Genomic DNA, 23,675 nt, shown 5'->3' with positions numbered 1-23,675 from the left:
AGCATTAATCGCGGGTGCCTGAGCTGCGTGCTGGCCTTGCGGGGCTGGGAGTAGAGCTTGATGAGCAGTGGCAGGAGCTGCGGTGTTACGGGGACTATAGCGACAATTGGCAGTGAAATGACCGTACAGATTGCAATGAGCGCAGAAACGACAGGCGAGTCCCACCGGGTGATGATATGAGCATGTCGGGCAGAGCTGGTGGGGACCTGTGTATGCACGCATTGCTGGCGGTGCATGAGTAACTGATGTTGGTCGATGATGAGACTGTTGCTGAGCCAGTACGGCTTGCAGAGGAGCAGCAGTGGTAGTGACAACACAGTTCTTGTTGCTGGAGCTGTTGTTGTTGTGCTTCTTCTTGCGGCGTGATGACTTGTAGGGTTGAGCAGTGGCGGTGTCGGCGGTCGGTGCAGTGGTGGCTTGATGCAGAGACTTGGAGGGCTTATCCCAGAAACCAGATTTCACCCACTTGTCGTTGATCTCGGCGGCAAGCAAGTAAGTCTCTTCAATTGACGAGGTCTTCGCGGCGTGAACAAAATAGGCAATGCAATCCGGTAGAGCTCGAATGTACTTCTTGATTGCCATGTCTGGCGTCTTGACTTGATCGGGACAGATGATGCTGAGCTGCTTAAAGCGAGCAGTCAGGGCAGCGTTGTCTCCATCCTTCTACTTAATGTTCCAAAACTGGTCCTCCAGCTTTTGGCGTTGATGGGGAGGGCAAAATTCGTCCATCATAATGGCTTTCAGCTCTTCCCAAGTCAGCTCATAAGCTGCATCATTCCCGGGTTTGTTTCGTTCGGCCGTCCACCAGTCTAAAGCTCAAGACTGGAAGACACCGGTTGCGTTTAGGGTACGGAGATTTTCTTGATAGCCGCTTTGGCGCAGAGTGACTTCGACGGAATAGAACCAATTAAACATAGCTGTAGGGCCATCTTCTCCGGTAATTCCTTTGGTCCGCATGCCTTGAACTGTTTGAAGCTGAAAACAGTCTTCGTAGCGTCTTTAGGAGCTTCGGTTCTTGACTCCTCAGATGATTTGCTGACGTTCTCATAGACATCGCTCACAGGTTTTGCTACTTGTTTGGCGATGATAGCAGCAAGACGTTTGTCTCTCTTGGCGAGAAAGTAGGTATCGGGATCCAGATGACATTGTCTGCAACGGACATCGCCACAGGACTCAACACATCATAATCGAATCTCACCTCACACGTCTAGTTCTAACTAAAGCTCAGGAACACAATAAGGCATGTACCACATAAACACATAGGCACGAAATCACAGAAGCACATAAACACGTAGGGCACAGAATCACAGAAGTAGTTAAGCACATACGCATTTAATCACAGAGGTAGATCTAAACACATTGTTCTCCTAGAAGCACGCAGAAAACCTAGGAATATCCTGACTACCTCTATTTTTCAAAAGCCCTAGATCGTTCGAGAATGGCTATCGCGATCTACATAGCGTATAGTATAGCGTAACGTTGTTTATATCATAGCGACTTGTCAGCATTTTGAGATAGAAGTGAAGCGCGAGTCGTGCGTACCGATCAAAGGGAAAGCAAAAACTGAATAATTCTTCAAAAATTTAAAGCATATAAATAGGTAAATACATTTAAAACACATAAAATTGACGAATTATCAGAGTCAGCAATTGCGGGCTCAGAATCGAAACACGTAAAAATCGAGAAATAGATTGTCTGCGGCTAGATAGACATCGACTAACCAAAGCGATTCGACTATTCTCAAAGACTTGTCATCACATACCGACCTTCAGAATCGGCCTCTGCCTCGATTCTTGGGCATTCGGCACGCATTCCTTTAGTCATACTGTGAGTTCAGGTCGTTGGAGTCCGTCGAGGCTTTGGTGAGATAGATAAAAGCCGGAACAAGTTGTCAAGGTTAGGGTTTCACCCCTGGCTAAGCAACTTATTCCCTGTTTTTAGTAAAATGGTGGAGATTATTCATCAAAATATGGATTTCACTCCTGATTTGGTATAATTCTCCCCGTTAAACAAGCGTTCGTTATTGAAAAAGAATAATGAAGAGATCATTGATAAGTTGATAAAAACAGCATTGATCAAGCAATTTAGCAATTTAGTTGAGAGTTTGCGGTTTTCACACCTAATCTCGACTAAGTCGCCTTCTCATTATTGAAAATTCGAGTGCGGTGATAGTGTAGCAAGAACGAGTATGGCGAGATACATGGCATTTAAGCTTGGTCTGTTGGTTTCTAACCATAGTCTAGGTCTCTAAGAATCCGAATCTTGAACCGCACAACTACTAGGATGATTAGTAAGTCGGCACAAGCACCGTTTCTATCGGTTTTGAAGGCACTGAGTGTAAAAGAGTTGAAAGAAAGTTGGAAAACCATCCTTCAATCCTTCTCACCGTGTATATGTTTAGATCTATAACAGATCTTTGTTTGTTTATGTGGAAATCGGCTAGATCCAAGTTATTCTTGGTGGATTGAGGCCAAAACATGAAGTTCTTCAAGAACACCATGATGACATCATCCTAGAACACTTGAATCTCGATGATTTCACGATTAAAAGTTAAGATTTGAAAGATAGAAAGGTGTAGGAGTGCGTGTAGATCAAGAAAGTACAAGATTTAGGATGGAATCTTACTGGAATCGAGAGGAATCTGAGAAAAGAATTGGTTGAGCGTGCTGGTCGGACGGAGGTTTCTAAAAATGGAAAGGATGACAATGACAGGGGTATTTATAGGATGCCAAAAGGGGAAAGGGCTGGCCGATCGGCCAGGCAGCTCGATCGAACAACCTGTCCGATCGGATAGCAGTCCGATCGACTGGCTGTTCGATCGGCTGGTAGCCTAATCGTTCAGCTGCCTGTTTTGAGCGTTCGTTGCGACGATTTTTGATTCGATTGAGGACGATGCGAGTACGATAGAGTTTCCTATTCAAATTACTTTTAATCCCAACTACTATATCTAACATACAAGCATCTATATCTTGCACTATCTCTTCTCCACCAATTATCATGATTCGATTTCGATTGAGTTGATTGAGTTTCGAGTTTCGATTCGATTGATTACCACACCTAACATAAAGTAAACATGCACAAGTAACACATAAGGCACACGCACATGTATAATAACACCAAAGTTGCATAATTCGAGTTTCGAGTTCGATGATGATTTGATTAATTCGATTATTGATTAATTGACTTTATCGCATTGTTACTTCCTATTATTCACAGTCGTAGAGCGTTTCGCAACGATAAACATTCGATTGCTTCGATTTTAATAATTACTCCACATAATACAACCAACGTAAACAGAAAATAGACTAACTACAGTCAAAGAAGTCAAAATAGTAGTTGAACAAGGAGTGACATATCGCAATTAGCGATCTTTTCCTCTTTTGACTTTAATCTTGACTTTGACTTTGACTTTTGAAAACATGGGGTGTTACATTTAGCCATAGCTCAGTTAGTTTTCATGGTTAAACCTGACCAAGTGGACCCCACATGAGGGTGTTTTGGTCATTTTACTCTATACTTAAATAAATAAAACCCACCCACACCACCTATCATTTTCTCTCTAAACATACACACACACACACACACACACACACACACTTTACTAACTCTTTCTCTCTTTCTCCACCACCACTCAACTACCACTACAACAACCACCAACCGTCTAACCCAGCCACCACCACGAATTTCTGACCGTTGCACCATACCTTATTTCAGATCTTCGATAAACTCTCCCAAAAAATAACGGTTGAATGTGAAATTTCTTGTTAACCTCATTTACGCAAATTATACTTTATCTATTTGAGGTTCACTTTCCTTTTCCAAGATTTCAAAACCCAATTTCATCATATAGGTTGTTGGGTGTTGCAAATCACCAGATATTTTCAGCTAAAAATTATTTAAATTAGGGTTTTTGAAAGAGAATTTTCATAAAATATGGCTGGAGAAGGAGTTGTGATAGGCTGCCATAACGATGATCAGTGGAACGTTGGCAGTGATGGCATTGATGGCGTGATGGCAGTGGTGGTGCAGCGATGGCTGTGTGATGGCAGTGATGGTGTGATGGCAGTGGTGGTGTTATGGCGGTGGTGGTGATGTGATGGAGGTGCCGCACCATATTTTTTGTAGAGAGAGAGATAAAGAGAGACAGACAAACAGTTTGTAGAGAGAAAGTGAGAGAGAGACTTTGGAGAGAGAGAGTGTGTATGTGTGTGTATTTTTAGAGAGAGAAATGGTAGGTGGGTGGATGAGTTTTATTTATGTTTATTTATTTAAGTATTGAAGAGGTATGGTCCAAAATCAATGCACACATGTCACGGGGACCACACCACTTTTCCAACATGGCGTCTGCATCACCCAGGTGCTACTAGAAGGTTCTGGAATCTTCTAAAAGGAATCACATGGTAGCAAAGAAGATGCTCCTGGCGATAAAAAGGACAATACGCGGCACCAACGGATGGACGCCAACCACGAAAGCAAGATCTCTGGAAGACAGGCTGACAGCCAGTACTAGCAGGTGCCCAGCTGGAATGAGTAAGCACGTGCCACGTCACCCACGAGACTGGCAATGGCAAAGGGGACAGAAAGGATATTCTCCCTGGTCGGACAGCTGGTAGGCCTCCTCATTCTCCTTCATTCTCTGGCTATTAATAGAGGACTCCACCTCCAGGTTTAAGGATCCGCTTTCTCACTCTTTTACTCTTAACACACACTTATTCCTCAGAATAGTACTGATTGTCACACTGGAGGGTGGTCATAAGAAGAACCCCCTTATTCTCCTCCTTGTGGCGAGTCACCGGTGTTCTGTTTTGCAGGAGATTCGGCTTAATGGCGAGTGGAGGAAGAGATTGAACCTTACTTCACAAGACGAGCAGCCGGGATAACCTAATGTTAACCAGTGTTTCATCATTGGTGCCCACCCCATTTTTTACAACCATTTTCATCTCTTTTCTTTCTGAAAACACTCATCAATGGTTGAACCAAACCCTTCTTTCCAGATCGACGGGGAAAGCTCTCTGTTTGGCCCGGCAACGGACAACGCGCACGTCCAAAGCCACCAAAGGGACGAGCCCGTCGGTGAAGAGTTCACAAGCGCTGGAGTCACAAACATCTTTAGAAGTGCCACCTGGGTAAACCAACAGACGACTCCCGACACAAAACACAAGCCATGGGGCTGGTCCATCGGCACCGGCACAAGCAAACGTTTATGCGCTGTTAGGGCTACTAGAAGGTGAAACTCTCACCTCCTGGTATACAAAGTCTCAAGCAACGTTGAACTTGATCTATGTGCAGCTGAGCGCACAACAGGCGTTGATCCAAGCGTAAGTACAACCACCTTCTTTCGTGACTCATGTTCCTTGTTAGGTGAGCAATCAGACTCCGCACCATGCGCACGCACGGAACCAACAACACGAAAGGTCATCAACGATAAGAAGGCAGAGCGCACATCACACGTGCGACACCTATGGAGAGACAGAGAGCAATTATGACGAGCACACTCATCAATAGAGGAAGCCTCCATTGAGCAGCCGGATAGGGCCGCACAACATAATCAAAGAATGGGAACACAACACCGAAGATGAGGACTCAACATACCAACAAGAAGAAACCTCCGTTTTCAACAGGCTTCCACCAAATCATGAATCATACAGGCCCCGTGCGCGCGCAGGGTATAATCCAGCAACAGAACATGATTTCACCCTAAGTTACCGTCCAGAGGGCGTAGCTGAGATATCGAAGTTCACCAAAGAAATCATCATGGCTCCATTAGAAAAAACAAAGCTGCCACACAATGTGGATAAATACAACGGTCTCACAGACCCATATGACCATCTCCAAGTATTCACATGCGCGGGAGTTGTGGAAGGATGGTCACTACCAGTATGGTGTCATCTATTTATTCAAACCTTCGTGAGAGCAACACGCATGGTTCGATAGTTTACCAGCTGGAAAGATCAAGTCTTGGATGGACTTCCAAGAGAAATTCCTATCACACTTCAGTCAACAACGAAGGTATACCAGAGACCCAGCAGATGTCTTGAACATCTGGCGCAAGGAAAATGAAGGTAACGAAGACTTTATCACCAGGTACAACAAAGAATGCCTGGAAATTTAGAATGTTGGAGACGAAATCATGAGCGCCATCAAATGCGATGATCTGATACAAAGGGTGAAAGGAAGAGATGGAGGCCCAAAAGACCGTGAAACCTTCATCGAAGTAGCAAAAATCATTGCGACAGACAGAGAAGCGGCTGACCGGCGATGAAAGCCGTTAGCATAACCATAGCCAGCAACACGCAAATGACAGGCGTAACAAAAAGGGCGAGGCCCACCATGGAAAGCGTCTGGCTATAGCGAGAAAAGTCAACCTGTGGAAGATGCACGCACGACCATCAATTAGACCGGTTGTCGAAAGGAAGTCAAACGAGAAAACAAAGAGAAATAGTGGACACCACTTACCAAGACTCCTTCCGAGGTGCTAACCACTGAGAATCACTAGTTCAAAGCTCCTCTACAGATGCGCAACAAAAGGGGGCAAGGCCCAAACCTTTTTTCGAATATCATAAAGACACAGGGCACCTGATAGATGATTGTATTAGTTTGAGGCAAGAGATAGAGCGAGCCCTGAAAAGTGGCAAATTGACACACTTGGTCAAGAACGGCAAAAAAGACACGCACCAAATACACATGCGAGATGAAGGGCCAGATAACAAGAAAATTCGAAGGTTAGAGACGCACATGGTGTAAGGCAGCCCAAGGAGATCGAAAAAGAACTACAACAAGCGCATCCAAGATGATTCATGGCGCGAAAGGCAAGTGGTTTTTCCTATTGTTAGGGGAGGACCATGAGAAAGGAGACTAATTGTAATCTCAGGTGTACTTGGTCACTACCAGACAGATTACATCTTCATCGATCCCGGGAGCACAACAGATATCATTTATGAGCAATGCTTCAACCAACTGGACCCAGAGGACAAGGCACATCTAGAACCGGTAGACTACATCCTTACCGGATTCTACAATGAGGTTGTCTTTCCTTTAGGCCAAATATCATTCCTAGTGCTGATGTCTAATGGGAGAAATTCTCGAACAGAAAAAGTCATGTTCATGGTCCTGCCAGAAAACTCTCGACATGGCATCCTCTTGGGAAGAGAATCCCAAGGAGATATTAGGATGATCTACTCAGGCCCCCATTCAGTGGTTGGATTCCCAACAAAAACATGGGTAGCCGTCATTTACGCGAGCAAAGAGGTGCTCATGACCGATGAGGCGTGCTCGTCAAAAACGAGCAAACCAACTCCGTGCATAGAAGCAGAAAAGTGGGTCCTCAACAGAAAATATCCAGAACAGACGGTCACGCTAGGCCCAATGATTTTAGAAAACACTCGCACGTTCCTCAAACAATTATTGTTTAGAAACATGGACATTTTTTTCCTGGACACCAACATATATGGTGGGTGTTCCACAGCATGTTGTAGAGCACCGGTTGAGCGTCTCCGAAAACGCCAAACTAGTTGTGCAGACGAAGCACAATCTTGGCCCAGAAAAAAATGAAGCCATGAAAGAGCAAGTGATAGAACTGCTTAACGCATGAATCATACGCGAAGTGCGCTACCAGACCTAGGTCTCGAGCCTAGTAATAGTGCCAAAAGGAAACGGCAGATGGTGGATGTGTGTTAATTATAAAGATCTCAACAAAGCGTGCCCAAGGGATTGCTATTCCTCGCCAGAGATCGACAAGAAAATTGATTCTTTAGCATCTTTCTGATGGAAATGTTTTCTGGATTGTCACAAGGGGTACCATCAAGTTCAGATGGCGATACATGACGAAGATAAAACCGCATTCCGCATGCCGATGGGCTTATATTGCTACACCAAGATGTTGTTTGGTCTACGCCATGCAGGAGCCACATATCAAAGGCTGGTGAATGAAACATTCGAGGACGATATCGGCAAGCATTTCGAAGCATACATGGATGACTTAGTAATCATGAGCAGAGAGGACGACCAGATATTACAGAACATAGAGAAAACCTTCGATACGCTTCGCGGTCTCAACATTAAGCTGAACTCAGCGAAATGTTTTTTTGGAATGGAGGAAGGGAAGTTTTTGGGTTTCATCGTCATAAGGGATGGGTTTAAAGTAAACCCAGAAAAAGTATAGGCAATTGAGCGGATGCCTTCCCCATTAACGATTAAAGAAATGCAAGTTTTGGCAGGGCGTTTAGCTGCGCTAAACCGCTTCCTCGTCAATCGTATTGCCAAGTCATTCCCATTCATTAAAACTTTACATAATTATGTCAAGAAGAACAAATTTCTGTGGACTCTAGAGGCGGAGGTTGCTTTCAAAGAAATGAAGGAATGCCATATACGTCTTCCAACTCTCACAGCTCCAACAAAAGACGAACCATTGGTCATGTATCTGTCAGCTTCAGAAAAGGTAGTGGGAGCAGTCCTATTGGTCGACCGGTAGGCTGTACAGACACCAGTGTATTACGTCATCAAGTATATAGGGTAAAATTACCAAAATACCCTCATGTGGGTCCATTTGGTCAAATTTAACCATTAGAACTAACTGAGTTATGGCTAAAGGACATAATGTGCAAGGGTTTGCAAACATCGAGTACATTTTTTTGTACTTTTTGAAGATAAAGGACATAGTTTGCAATCTGGTGTCAACGTAAAGGACAATTTTTGCAATTTACTCTTAATATTATGATCCATCTAAATTTCTAAATGACATGGCTACAAACCGACAACAAACAAGCTCTACTGAAGATGATGGGCAATCTTCTAAACGAATTGCAAACCTATTGGTTATATGACCAATAGGGCACAACTTCACAACAGAGAAGCTTATAACACTCTAAAAACAATTTGATTGAGCATACGTGGCACAAATTTTCCCTTGATGAATAATTATATAGTTCGTATCTTATGTACATCTAATTTTACATTCAATGTTACGATTGTAACTTGATTTATCTATTTAATTAAGTATTTTGATGAATGTAAATTTTGTTATTTTGATCAATTTTTATATTTAAAATAATATAGTTTAGAAAATAAACATTTTTATTACTTATAATAAATTTTATAGAATGAATTAAAATCTAAATCATATTATTTAGTAAAACATAGTATATGTGTGTGAAAGGTTGGAATAGGTTGGGTTGTGTAGGTGGAAGAGAGAGAAATTAGTTTTTTATTAGAGATTGGGTTGGGTTGGGTTGGGTTATGAATGTGGATAACTTAACTGAATTTGGAATCTGATGTGACGCTAAGGTGACAGTTTGTAGAAATCCACCGTTGTAGATGCTTTAGGACAAAGCTAAGACACATATATGCATTCCCTTAAAGTTCTTAACCTTAACCCTACATAGCCAAAAACTCCTTTCATGGACCAGGTCCTCAGAGATGTGCAATCTAGCAAATCTTGCCTAATGCACCCATCCCAAACAATTTTGGTCTCCCTCTAGACCCTTTCCCTCTACAATGAAGGTTTCCATTGCTCTAATTGGCGTCGGCGTCTACTTCCTCTTCACAAGCCCAAACCATGTCAATCTCGCCTTTTTTATCTTATCTGATATACTAGCCACTACTAGCAGTTCCTTAAAACCAAAATTAGAATTGAACTTCCAAATCAACTGAGTCGGCGTTGCTCTTAGGCTATATGTTGTGGTTTAACTAAAAAATGCATAACATCCTGCCATATCTAATGTTTGAAAAGTGTGTATATTAATTTGAAACAAGTTTTAAAAATGGAATCGCTAACTAAACCACACACAATCGACAAGTGCAACCGTCGCAGTGTAGTATATATGGCAAGACCGGATATCACTCCGTGGACACTATGAGCAAACCCTCGATACTGAACCTTTATCAAAAACCTAGTTAATTTAAATGATGAGTTTTATGATTTTCTAAAAACCTAATTATAGTGATTTGACCCAGACCACTCAGCAAAACAAACTGGACACAACAAGCAAGCAGACAAACTCGAAGAATGGGATCTAAGATCAGATATCAAAGAACTACCTAGGTGTCAAATCCCTAGACTAATGCAATGATATCCTGACTACCGTTATAGATTTAATACCCCAATCTACCCGATAAACCTTGATGTCGGGTCAAAACAAGTATACTTTATAGTGATTAGCGTCGGTTTTTAGCATGTTAAACATATTTAAATCATATATATTTATTAAGTGTTGGTTTTGTGGTTAACAGGTGTTAACGAAGGTTAAACGAAGGAAAACGAGCTTGAAAATGGGATCGACAAGACAATACAAGACATGTAATGGAAGAATTCAAACCCGATACCGTAGGCGACACGCGCAAGACCAGGGTCCATGTCCGCAACATGCCTAAGCAACTAAGACATGTTGGTCAAGAAAAGAAAGTCGGTTCAATGGATGACCCCCGCGTGGCTTGTGGCTGGTCCGCGACGCGCGGAGGACCTGAGGATAGGGAAACTTATTTAATCGTTCAAGTTAGGTGATTTGGGGGGCAAATTCATAATTCTAATATCACAACCATCAACCATAAACCCTAGGACGGAATTTCAGTATCATTCTTCATCTTCAAGCCAATCAAGCATGTCCAAGCAACTCAGGATGACAACTGAAGTTACGAAGACTAGCATGAGCGGCTAAGTCTCTCGGTGACTTCCGCCCGGATGAACGATTATTCGGTTTGACATATTTATCCATTTTTTTTCTGATTTGTATAACTAGGATAACTTGACTATTTGTGTTGGTTTCTTGATAAACGTTGATCGTGTTTAAATTACTTGCCGTTTATTAAGCGTATTGACAACTTTCTCGCGTTGTTAGCGGGTTGGTAGATTGGTGGGTAATTGATACAATTAAACGGGTTGTTAAGTTGAATGGTGAATCTTAAAAACTATCCTTAACAATTAATCAAAATCATTAATTACAAGGCCAAGTCTATGTGGTGTTTTGAATCAGTAAACAGATTTTTATGTTAAAACGAGTATTCAGGATTCCGGGTGGCGGTTACTTCTTCTTAATTTGATAAAACTTTTCGTGACAAATCGTTTTTTCTTTGCAATCGAACAAACAAACCCCCAATTAGATAGTCTAGTTTTTAATTAATTCCTTAAACATTGACCACAGATTCCCCGTGGATACGATACCCTACTTACGCTATCTACTTAGTTTAATTAAGTTTTTGCATGACTATTACGACAGTCATCAAACCTCCTGTTAGAGATGATAAACCGTGCAAGAAGGTGGGCAAACTGCGAAGTGCTATGATGGATCGACTCGACCTATCGATACCAAATCCCATAAATATTAGATGTGTGACAACTAAGGTGTCAAAATCCCAATTTGTGAAGCAGATAAAACCTCGAAAACCGAAATCCTAGGAAACCTTAGACGCGAAGAAATAGACTGATCTGAGCTATCGGTCACCCAATCTACCCAACAACGGCTAGCTAATAACCTAGCAAACCTAATCCTCCTCTTGAATCACTAGGTAAGGATGTATGTTTTAGTTAATTGATTTTAACTTTTTGATTAACTTGAATTATTTCTAAGACAAGATCTAAACCGAAAACCCTAGAATTAACGATTTAAACAGACCCCTAGATCTAGGTGATATCTCTATGTGCCTAAACCAATGAAATCAACAACCAAAAATCAACACAACCAACTTTAACATGCAATATCAAGAACAGATTCAAAGCAAAATCATGTAAATCTCATAAAACAATCAGAATTGAGTAAAAACATCATCACATATCGTCTAGATCATCAAACCTTAAGTAGTTTAAGTGTTCAGGTACTCATATTTTTCTATAACAAAGCATAAACACAACTGAATTCGAAGCAAAACATGTTTCTAAAGTGAAATATACGAAAGAACAACGTAATATCGAACCCGTGATGCTCAAAACTCGATCCCAGAGCTTCCTTGACCTCTAATATGCTCTAAGAACTCCTAAAATCGTCCACAAAGTGCTATGGAACGGCTGGGTTGCGAGTTGTATCAAACCCTACATTTTGATTTATAATTTTTCACAAAAACAATGTCCTTGCGGACCATAAGACTTAGGTTCTTGCGGTCCGCAAGACACCCGGGTGGTTTTTATTTTTTTTATTCGTTGAAACTTCTTACGGACCGTAAGACCTAGGGTCTTGCAGTCCGCAAGGCCTCCCAAAAGTGCATAATTCTCCTTTCTTCTTGATTTTTCAGTGTACCACTTCACGGTCTCGTATCTTATTTCAGATATCTTCGTTTTCTTCGAAAAATTTACTGGTTTTTCACAGTTTCCTGCAAATTCACATGTTAGTCGGATCAGTATCATAAACCCGGAGAAATCACATACGAAGAACTCAAAATATAGGGAACTTGATAGTAAAAAAATGTATAATTCTAAGCATATCAATATCACTGCCACGTAGGCAATAGACCTTAACTAATCCACCCTTTAACTATCACGTCGTGGTGTAACTAACCATTTTTATTAAAAAAACATTTGTATTAAAAAAATAAAAACTAAATTAAAATAAAAGTGGGTTAGGTGCAATTTTTTTATTGAGTCTGGAAATTAATTGGGTTGGTGAAGTGGATGGTGAGGGCGTTAAGGGGTTAACGCCCAAAGATAATGGTTTGGCGGTGGTATTTTGGTTAAAATGGTGGTAAGTTGGCAGGGCGCCACCCCACAGCATACTGTTCTATCAAGGCATTTACTGTTTAAAATTTGTACTTATAATGTCCATGTTTTCCAACTTTCTTTGTAATGCCTCATGGCTCATAAGTCTATCTTTCGCAAAGAGCAACACTTCAACTATATATGAGAAAACTTTCAGCTTATTACTTTACAAACCTAGCAAGACCACTGGTCCTTGCACCGGCACTATAACAACGACGATGTTGTCATGTTAAATGTGTGGTTTGAACTTGAACCCGAACACTTTAAAGCTTGAGAATAGAGTGACATTGTCTATCGGATCATAATACACAGCAGAAAACATGTTACCTAGATCTTGATTACCATCCATGTGTTGACCATTTTGATTGATCACATTCATCGTTTCGGAGTTATTTATGCACGGATCGATTGAAATAAATTATACTTGGTTATGTCGATCTGCAAACACATTTTTGTTTATTTTCATAATTGTTTATAACTAAAGAACTGTTATAAATCAGATATACAAACCACCCCCCATAACCGTTTTGGCAGTTATAATATAGATGTCCATTTGACAGTTACTTGAGAGACTCATTTGTATATTTGTATCAAAACGTGTGAAAGGATATAAAAGTTCTGCAGAATACAACTTCATTGTTTTCTTATCACGTTATCAGCACGATCGCACTATTCATCAAGGAATTTTCCGGCTTGGATCCAGATAATTATTATTCATCAAATCCGGGTACACTATCAATTTTTCTGCAATTTCCTTTTGAACTTTAGAACCAACTAGGACTGCCCTGTTTTGTGAATTAGGAGTATAAACGAAATAACTATTTTTGTTTCACAAAGAACTGCCCTCATCAAAGAATGAAACCCAAACAAAAAACAGTTTAAAATTTCCGGCAATCCAGAAACGTGAATCGAATACACAGTATCTAGTATCACTAATCTTTGAGAGAATCAAACCAAAACAGTACAAACAAACAAATAAACCACTCCAACCGGAAAAATGAACGACGAACCATTTTGTTTCACCGGTCACGGTTCCTACCGTCATGCATAAAATCTCTTAACCGAAAACCTTCCTCCGGCGATTCAACCTGTCCGGTACATTCAACCGTCAGCGAAGACGCGGTTCCTCCGATCTCCGGCTGCTTAACCGTCGCCGGAGATGACGTTTTTTTTTGGAAGATCCGGTGGGTCAGAACGGTTTACCGGCGGTTGCGGTTCCTCTGATCTCCGGTTGCCTAACCGTCACCGAAGATGATATATCACAATATACAGCTTAACCGTCTCCGGCGGTTGTGGTTCCTCCGATGATGTTTCCCATCTCTGGCGGTTGCGACGTTTTTTTTAGTACGGCTGCAAAATTGAAAATTGTTGATATATCATGTTAATGATATATTATGATGGATGGAATGGAATACAGAATAGGTAAAGTGTGCAACTCTTCAACTATATATAATTACTAGGTTATCACCCGTGAATACTCACGGATTAGATATTTAAATTTTATAAATCACAAATGTTTATATAACATCTCAAGTGAGCTCCATGCTACCATTTTTTTAATTTTGCATCTTCTATCAAATATTAGCTAAATGGAAGAAACACGTTCATAAATGGTATGCCACACTTCAAGTGGAAGAAACATGTTCGTAAATGGTAGAATAACATGGCATAGCACAGAAAGGTTTTTTTTTTTCTTTAGAAAAAGGCAAGGTAAATATATTAAAACCAAAGAAATTCTGGAGAGATGATTAGATGAACCCATTGCAACAAAGGAGGAGACAACAAACCCCACACTAATGTAACAGGAAAAAAACACGACTCAACTAACAAAATTACACCATCTCCATAAGAAAAGCAGCTCTTTGACCTTGTCTACCAGCTGGAGTAATGAAGTCGCCCTGCCGTTAACATTTTTTTTTGTTCTTGGCCATCCAAGCTCTCCACATAGCCGCAAACATCGCTGCTGTCAACACCTTTTTACACTTCTGATTTGTACTCCAGTTGACCAGTTATTTACCTCGTGAAGCCAATCAACTACTCCTTCCCCGGCTAACAAAACCAGGAGCCGCACCCAATTGAAAATCTGCATACATATTTCTTTCACCAAGTAACTTACATCTTTACCAATTAAACCATATATAGGTCGAAAAATGGCCAGGTCTCGTAGGTTGAGTGCATGTTTGTATAAGCTTTTCTATTTCTCGTTATTGCCTTTTTAATCTCCTTATCTCCTTTTTGAAAAAGTTACAACCAAATGACTTTTTCATTTCTCATTTTCAATGCCTAAAAAGCTCATTTTCACCTTATTACCTAAACACTATTTCACAAAAACTTATTTTCAAAAAAGTCAATAAGTCATAAGGAGGTAAAATAAACTAATCCAAACATGACCTAAATAATGGGTCAAAACAGGTTGGGTTGGGCTAACCCAAATCACTTTGTATATCATTCCTTTTTTAACGAAATTTGAATGAAACTTAATGACCAACGAAATTTTATTATGTGCACCATACTATTATTATATATAATACATGACGTATTAAAAAGATGCAATAAAATGAAATGAAAAGGAAAAGAAGCACCACTTTAGTAAAATGAGAATACATTGCAAAGAACTACTTTTGAATATGATGCTTTTTTATAATATCTATAAAAGCCAAAAAAAAAGCCATCTTATTTTACCAAAACTAAAAACCAAGTGCGTTTTTCCTATATTCAATATAATGTGATATACTAAAAAGCAAAAGAGTAACTAAAAACTTACAGCAATAGATAAATAGATAAATGAACTATTAAGGATCATATATTAAGTGTATAATCGAAACAAAATAAAATACAAACAAAGTGTCATGTTACATAAACAAAGTGTCAAAATTTAACATCAAAAGTTAGAAGCCAATCACAATGCCAATCATTATAAGAAGTCATATAAGATATTTAAATAAATACACTTGCAATCATGTCAACAAAAGCATCATGCTTTGTTCCATAAATTTTTGATTTGCTTGTTTCCACCCTCATGCCTTTCTTTGCATACTTTGCCATCTTCTTCATTAAACTGAAAACCATGAATCATTATATTTTAGAAATGAGAAAATAAAAGGACTTTTTGACAGAGTTGTTTCCAGTTGCATGTCTAATTTGTTTCTCAAGAATTGAAAACCTCATACCTTATACATTTGTTTAATTATTTCAATAAAGTTTCCTATAAAGTTTTTATCCCCACACCACAAAATCCCAAAGACAGTGTTAACGAAAAGACACATAAGAAATGATCATCAAGCGCCTACATGGCCAAATACAAATGCCACATAGCCCAAATCCATCTCATTTATATATATATAGGTTATCACCCGTGAATACTCACGGGTCGGGCATTTAAATTTTATTAAACACAATTGTATGTATACTTTATAAAATGAAAAATGTGTGACGAATAAGATACATTAATTAAACATTAACAACGTCTGAAAAACAATAAGTCAACTTTCTAGATCTTCTATTAGTCCATCTTGGGTCTTATAAATGAATTTCGTGCATCTGATCTAAATTATGACCGAACCTATTAACCAATTAAATACACAGTACAAAAACTCCAATATTGGACAGGCCATCCCACAACACATACATAATTGATATATTCATGCATGTGTAGATATGTATCTACATATACATACTGAGAAAATTAGTAAAAATAGGCTTTAGAATAAAACAATCAACCAATCATACTTATATTTTTTGTTTAATAAATGGAAAAAGAAAAAAACCGAATATGCATGATATAATTTTTCTAAAAACAAAAGCTAAAGCTATTGTAATTTCATTTTCTACCATTTGTTGCTCATCTCTGGAATAATAAAGTAAAAGAGCTATAACACTACAAAACTCAAAGTCAACCTTATGTTCTCGCCTAAAAAAGTTAGTAGCATCTCTAATCTCTATTATTCGGGTAGGATTTAGTACTTCAGTACTCCAAACATTTATGCTTGCGATCGATATCTTCAATCCTGAATCAAAGTTATTTACCAACAATATTAGTCAAATAATACAACTGAATCAAAGTTATTTACCAACAATATTAGTCAAATAATACACTTTTGGAGATAACCCAAACCCAAACATTTGAAGCCCATTAATGTTATGCTGAGGCTCTAAAGCCTCATGAGCAAACTTTGCAATATCTTGATTAAGCATCTACAACACCAGTTTTAAACACAATATTTCTGACCAGGTACCCAACCCTATAGTGTTTTCTTCGTAGATATTAATGATAAGAATAAAAACATTAACTTTTTGCCATTTTCTTCGTAATAAGTTACATCTAACCCTCCCCTTTTATGAAACATGGCTACTGTAGAGACATTAATAAAATAAAAATTAATCCAGTTTTGGGTAATCCCAACCACATACCCGATTAAAGCCAGTTTGTCTCATACCCGACCCATACCCGTCATCGTATCTATCACCGTATGTATCTTGTTTCATCCTTCGATCCATACGAATCATAAATAGTACACAAATTAAAAAGAAAACAGGGAAATAAGGGTTTGAAGCAAAGAATTAGGCATAATCAATAGCTGATAAAAAAACATGAAAAGAATTGCTTGGTTTCTTGAATCTCGATTACAGGAAATGCCTAATCCATGAAGAAGAGAATGGTAAATCTACATTTTACAAAGCTCAAAAAACGAATCACAGAAAAGTAAGTTACCTTAATGAGAATTAAGGTGCAAGATTGTGGTGGTGTCTTGTGTTACATGGCTGTATAAGAAATCAAGCCCCATCATTTCAGCAACGCCAACAAACTATCCACTCCCGTTCACCTACATAATCACAAACCAAATCATTCATATTAAAGTACTTATGTCCATTTTGACCCGTTAACTTTTGAACCGATTTGAGTATGTTCTATTTCTATCTTTCCCAAGTCAAAAGGGTTGAGAGGGTCAAACAGGTCAGATTCACCTAAAGTGTATTTTTAATGCATATGTAAACCTCCTAAACTATTTTATTCAAAAGATTTAGAACATTGATTAGATTATTAGTGAGATAAGGTAACTTTTGTAGTCATTTGTAACCTTATATATTTATGCAAAATTCTAAAAATTCGGACAAAGAAGTAGTTCAACCAAATCCATTTTAGCCCGGTATTAACCCATAAACTTACCATCACCAAGAGAACATGAGTATATCCAACTCATAACCCTCCACTGGTATAGTTAGTTGAACCTCATACAGGTCATCACTTGCTGTTTGTCCTGTAATATGCAAAGGATTTCAAATATTCCACTTAAACGGGTGAAGTTGGTCATACGGATAAAAAGTCGCCAAAAGTGATATTATCTTTGAACCGTTCAAAATCAAAATCAAAATCAATATCCAAAAGTGATATTATATTGGAACCATTCAAAACTAATAAAGCTACAACCACCAATGTAAAGCAAATTAACTTGTCTCTAAGTGTGTGATCTAGGCTCTAACTCTAAATTCTTAATCCTCCATTCAAACTACCGGAGGAACAACTGTACCCCCCCCCAAGCGGTCCTATCCCACCTAAATTATTATTCCTAACCCAATCTGAAAGCCCGACCACAACACCATTCCTTGTCATTGACTGATTAGGTTGTATATATCCGAAAAGGCAAGGTTTTTTAATAGTCTCAACCTTTTGTCATTGTATTTAAGCAAAGTCATTTTTATTGTGTAGATTGTAGAATACTCAGTTTTTTAGCAATTTCATATGCATTTCATGCTTATTCATGTGATAGTAGACCTGGTCATTGTTGCTCAAGCCATTAATTTATGATGAGAGTATTCAAAGAAATTAGTTTTGTGAACTCATAATCAATTTTGAATTGGACATTTTGAAGAGAAGTACCTTTAAAAAATTATGTTAACAAACCATATAGAAAGAACACATACCTGATTACGCAGAGGAGAATAAAAACAAACTGAGTTGGATAACTCTCTACTCGTCACAACATCATAAGTAGCAGATGCGGTAGAACCATTTGAGCCAAAAGTGGAACCAAAAATCGGGCCTTTTCTCATAAGCAGATCCTATAAAAATTGAGTCGATACGTTGATTCATTGGTAAACGCACAAAATTTAGCAAGCACATAACCTTCTACTTGAAACCAAGAGTCTTCATCCTATTGAACTGACAGAAAAAGGAAAATCATAAATAGGCTAAAACTAAATATGTTATAAGAGAAGTATCTTAACTTCTGTTACAACAAACAGAGTTGGTTAAAGTTTCAACTTTTTTTGTCAGGTGCTTTAGATTGATACGATAGACCTACAAAACTAAGAATGCAAATAAATAACATGAATGACCCCATATACTTCTTGGAACTGAATTATGCAAGAACTTTGCTACTTCTAACCCACCATATACTTTTGTTTACCTATATCACTGCATCATTAGCATCTTTACAGGTTCAGCAGAGAAAGTAAACGACAAACTAAAATTTTATATTTGCATCACAGAAAGAAAGAGGGAACAGAGAAATAGGGGTTTGAAGCAAAGAATTAGGCATAATCAACAACTGATAAAAAAACATGAAAAGAATTGATTGGTTTCTTGAATCTCGGTTATAGGAAATGCCTAATCCATGAAGAAGGGAATGGTAAATCTACAGTTTACAAAGCTCAAAAAACGAATCAGAGAAAGTAAGTTACCTTAATGAGAATTAAGGTGCAAGATTGTGGTGGTGGCTTGTGTTACATGGCTGTATTAGAAATCAAGCCCCATCATTTCAGCAACGCCAACAAACTATCCACTCCCGTTTACCTAAATAATCACAAACCAAATCATTCATATTAATGTACTTATGGCAATCTTGACCCGTTTACTTTTGAACTGATTCGAGTATGTTCTATTTCTATCTTTATCAGGTCAAAAGGGTTGAAAGGGTCAAACAGGTCAGATTCACCTAAATTATGGAACTGTCACACACATATGATATTAAAATTTATGAATTTCTCCAAAAGCTATAAACAGTAGACCGTTTGGCCGAATGGTATAAGCCTATAAGGTGCCAGATTTAGGTTTAGGCGCTGGTTTGAAAGCGTGTGGGTTTAAATCCCAGAGCTGTCAATGTTTTTTCTTAATCTATCTTTCATTTATTGTTAACTTATTGTACTGTCCCATTTATATTCTAAAGTAGTTTCTTCAAATATTATAACCATGTGACAGTTTGGCCGAGTGGTCCAAAGCGCCAGAATTAAGCTCTGGTCCGAAAGGGGGTGGGTTCAAATCCCACAGTGGTCATGTTTTTATATTAATCTATCATTTTCAAAAATTAATGATGAATCCTAATTCTATACAACTAATCAACAATTATCTAATCTGTATTAAGTAGAAGTAGACAGAAAAACAATTGATTCCCAACTATTATTCAACAAAATTTAAGTTCATTCAGGATACTATATGAGGTCATACATAAATCAAATACTTTAAAAATCAAAGCTAACTCAAGTTCATTCAAGATGCTTTATGAGGTCATACGTAAATTATATACTTTAAAACCAGACACATGTTGAGAGAACACATATAAAAAGAAGCAACATTGGCATACATAAAAAGCAAAACTGAAAGAACTTTTGAATAAAAGAACCGTAAGCAGGAGTCAAACCACTGCCTCCTAAAACGAAGGAATATGCATAACCACTAAACCAGAGTGTAGTGTAAACTTGATAAACCTACGAATCCAATATTTAGTAATACACTAACTAAACAGCAAGCAATTTGTCCATGTCATCTTTATACATGATGTCACAAAGAGGAAATGAAAAGCAACATAAACTCACCTGAAAACCGGCGATGACCTACGTTATCATCCCCGAAAATCCAAAAGCAATGACATGAGAACAATGAACAACTAACAAACACATAGAGAGCGAAAGTTAGAAAACGTGTCCTGTTCATGCAGCGAAATAAGAGACGCTAAACAAATATAACCCATTCAATGTTGTTCACATCTTCGAGAAGATTAACTTGTTGACCGTCTGTTAAGACATCCTTGTTGACAGTCAGAGGCTCTTCAAGATGAATTTCAACATTGTTCTGAACAGCGTGTTGTGAAACTTCATGCATAGCATTTGGTGCTTGAACTGAAACTTCATAATCATACCATGGTCAAATATCATTGTCATGTAATTTGACTTAAAACATAGTCAAAGTAGATTTTATATAAGTTTACTAAAACAGACACACACACACACACATGTGGCCGTCAGATCTGTTCCATGAAGATTTTATTACTCAGTGGCAATTTCTTAAGTAGCGTGAAAACACGTCAAGTCAAAATTTGATTCATTTGTATATAGTGTATTCACCGGTGAATACTGAATACACATGGTTTTACGTTAATTACGAAAATGTCACTGCACTCGAATAATGTGTTCACTAATACACTATATTGTTTTCACGTTGATTAGATTTTTATTGGTTCTTATTTGAACCGAATATATGTTCTGAATAAATTTACTGACTGCTGCTCTCTCTTAAAACTTTATCTAACGAAAGTTGACTTTTTTCCAAATCTGTTGTACCGTTGGAGATATGTGCGTTAGCTTCTTGCATTTGACGGATTTAGGTTAGAAGATAGAGAAGAGACTCCACCAGCATTATTTTTCATATCTAAACTCTGAACGGCTACTGAAACGTTAAGATCAGTGACATTATTCTCCACCTTTTCCAATTTAAATATGTTCGAAAACCAGCTTTTCTTTAAAGGCACTTCCTTCAGAGAAAGTTCACTTTTTTCTTCGTTGTTTTTATTTCCAAAGCCGTGAAATCACTTAAACCCATTTCCTGCAACATCAAGCAATTTATATAAAAACACAAAAACTGAAAAAAGAAAAAAAAAAGATAGATAGATAGATGAGACTGATACCTGTGGGCATTAAAATGCTGAAGCATGACAAACATCTGAATACATATGGCTCTCGTTGATGATCATATTCATTAGGTGTTGGTGGTTGAACTTGATCGTCTGTTGAATTAGCTAAACCAACATTCGATTCAGAAGAAAGAGAAGAAACTGGAGTTTCCGTTTTGTTACGTTCGATTCATAAACACACAGCTCATTCAAGAACATAAAGAAAATAAAAAAGATCCCAGCAAGACCTCCACCAAAATTGTTTAGGACCTACCAAAGTCAAGCTCATCCCACCAGACGTACTTTTTGCTCCATCATTGTTATTTGACATAAATTCACCCAACATATAAAGAATTTCAAATCAACCCTACAACAGTTTCACACAAATAATCCTATAAACAATCAACAATCCACAAAAACCCTAAGTCCTAACTTAATAAGCAAGAACACGAAGAATTACATAAGGTGATGTAAGAAACCATTAAACCCCATCAATTTATACTACTGAGATACTCGGTCGATTACCCAAAGAAACATTTAGAAAAATTACCTGGATTGATGAGCAGATTGCTCCCACTTTTATTTTATTCCACTTCAAACATTCATCAAAATCGTACAAACTGTCTTATGTGCACTATTTAGAAACAATAGGTAAAAGTATCACCATGTAACACTAAGGTATAACACAAAACATTGAACTTTACTGTATAATCTAATAAAAATACAATATAATTAAAATAAAATAGGGAGATTACACCTGTCCCAGTACCAGATCTTGCAAGGTTGTCTTTCAAAACAAAAAATCCACCAGGTTTAAGCTTAAGCGTAGCCTGCACATAATGGCCATAATGATTTGTAAAATATTGGCATTTTCTGTTGGTGAATCTTTTGAGGTTTTTAATTGTACAGCCCGTAATAATTATTTCAACCAAAATTAAACCTAATTTAAACATCTAACAACTACAAACTCTCTTAATCTCAAACAAATAATCCAATTGTAAAAAAACATCTAACAACTCTTACTCTCAAAGCAATTAAACCCTAATCCCAAAGAAGGAAGAAGTGAATCGAGAGATAACTTACCAATCGGGTTTGGATGATGGATCAGTTTTAGATGATGAATCGGCGGCGAAGAATGAGAAGAACCAGCGTATTGAAGAAGAGAGAACATACCAATCTAGGGTTTGTCAAAAAAGTTTGTTTATAGGATTTATAGGATCCATATTACCCATAAATCCGACCCGAATTTAGTCGGATCCCGCGTCCAAATAGTGGTTTTTGTTTGTGTACAAAGAATAAAAGGAATTCCCTCCCAAAATCACCATCTATTCAACAATAAGTTGCCACATCATCAATTTGGCTTCATCATTCAAGGACAAATAGCCCAAATCATCTCCTTTATTAATATATATAGATATTATATAATATAATATATGAAGAAATGGAATACAGCTGTTTAAGCATCACATTTAATATATTTTAATTTTAATATACAGCTGACTCACAATACATGATGGAATAGCATATGTGAATAATGAATCACCAGAGAAGATGTTTTAATGTTTTACTAGATTATCAAATTATGTGGGATCATTTGTTTAACATTTTAGTTAGTTTCAAAAAAAAATAATAATAAATAAATATAGTTTCAACTATTTTTATATTTAATTAAATTATCAGATCATAATTTATATTTTAAATTCCAATTCTATTATTAAAACGGCGTAAAGTATAGAACCTGCAGTTCTACCTATAGAGAACCAGAAGTTCTCCTATAATATATATTTTATATTGCGGCTCGTTTTTAAATCCATGCTTCTTTCATTTGTAGATAAAATGTCGAACTTATCAAAGCTTGAATTCACCGCACTTGACCTCTCGGGTAACAACTACCTCCCATGGACTCTCGATGCTAAAATTCATTTGACGGCAAATAATTTGGGGGAGACAATTGTTGATGGTAATCAGACCTCACCTCAAGATAAAGCAAAAGCTATGATATTCCTCCGCCGCCATCTTCACGAAGATCTAAAGCGGGAATATCTAACTGTTGAGGACCCCATTGAATTATGGACAGACATCAAAGAACGTTTTGACCACCAGAAGTTGGT

The 23,675-nt window shown here is 38.0% G+C and overlaps 1 long non-coding RNA gene across 11 annotated transcripts; it reads right to left on the bottom strand.

Annotated features, from left to right (window-relative positions):
* Positions 1-16,435: 16,435 nt before the first annotated feature.
* Positions 16,436-22,952, bottom strand: LOC110922306. 11 transcript variants are annotated; one of them, XR_002583068.2, is made up of 11 exons: positions 22,648-22,935; positions 22,115-22,394; positions 21,580-21,931; positions 21,236-21,497; positions 20,661-20,800; positions 20,492-20,562; positions 19,361-19,472; positions 18,602-18,839; positions 17,847-17,937; positions 17,391-17,502; positions 16,436-16,686 (listed from the first exon to the last, which is right to left on the bottom strand). It is a non-coding gene; the product is annotated as an uncharacterized LOC110922306 (long non-coding RNA). The 11 variants fall into 11 exon arrangements; XR_002583069.2 differs by having other exon boundaries at positions 20,661-20,794; XR_002583050.2 differs by having other exon boundaries at positions 21,176-21,497; positions 22,648-22,933.
* Positions 22,953-23,675: the final 723 nt, after the last annotated feature.

The sequence above is a fragment of the Helianthus annuus genome, chromosome 2 (genome assembly GCF_002127325.2).
Source record: "Helianthus annuus cultivar XRQ/B chromosome 2, HanXRQr2.0-SUNRISE, whole genome shotgun sequence".
Lineage (NCBI taxonomy): Eukaryota > Viridiplantae > Streptophyta > Magnoliopsida > Asterales > Asteraceae > Helianthus > Helianthus annuus.
Note: the sequence above shows the minus strand (reverse complement) of the source record. Positions and strands in the feature narration are given on the sequence as shown.